This window comes from Sinocyclocheilus grahami, unplaced genomic scaffold (assembly GCF_001515645.1).
Source record: "Sinocyclocheilus grahami isolate Dianchi unplaced genomic scaffold, SAMN03320097.WGS_v1.1 scaffold37.1, whole genome shotgun sequence".
Classification (NCBI taxonomy): Eukaryota; Metazoa; Chordata; class Actinopteri; order Cypriniformes; family Cyprinidae; genus Sinocyclocheilus; species Sinocyclocheilus grahami.
Window position 1 is genome coordinate 3,693,637 of NW_015505216.1, and position 997 is coordinate 3,694,633.

Sequence of the window (997 nt, forward strand, 5' to 3'; positions counted from 1 at the left end):
AGAGAGAGCAGTAGAACGGTCTACAGGATCATATCTACTGCTCAATAAACGTGTGTTCTGTAATCCAAAATTACTACAAACTATCAGCCAAATTTTTTTCGAGTTGCCGACCACAACATGCATCTGCAATAAAAAAACGTAAATGAAAGAAAGTCAGATGTTCCTGTTGAGAAAGGTTTGTTACGGGACAATAAAGATACCTTGGCTGATTTTTTATTTGGAACAGCAAAAATGTATCACAAAACATGTTTCATTAGAAAAAATACAATGTATATTTTACTGTGCGCTACACCTGTTTCTCAGCTTCACTCGGTTTATGGAGAAAATACCTGTTAATGAACCAAGAATACTGGAAAATGCAGTAGTCATGAGAAGAGTCAACAAATATAAAATGCCTCATTCATTATTAACTCAACCCTTAAATGTGTTGTTTGAACAAATGCACTTTTGTTGTTTTATATATATATATATATATATATATATATATATATAAATACACAGTACAGAAGAGTATTATATTCATTTCTTAAGGTTTATCATCTTTAATTACTGATCTTCGATATGCTTAATGAAAAATGTTCAGATAGATGTGGATCCTAACAGCAGTAATATTTCTTTTTTATGCAAGAAATGGTTTTCGAAACCTGATGATTCACAAATCTAATAATACATACAGTCTTTTTCCACATCTTTTTTTATGCTGATAGTTCAGTTAAGAGTCAGTGGTGTAAACGTTTATTAGAGTGTTAAATGCAACAAATCATCATGACCAGGAAGCATTAAACATTAGAGCTCTTTATAATAAAAAATAGTGTCCATTTTCCACAGATTATGTGTCCTTGTGACTTATTCATTTGGTTTTTACATTCTCTCTTATTTTATCTGTTTCAAAATGTGCTTCTGTTCACTTAACCAGTGGCCAGTTCCATAAACGTAGCCACTATGTTAAGACTTTGTCTTAAAGGGGTCATAGGATGCTACATGCACTTTTACAAGT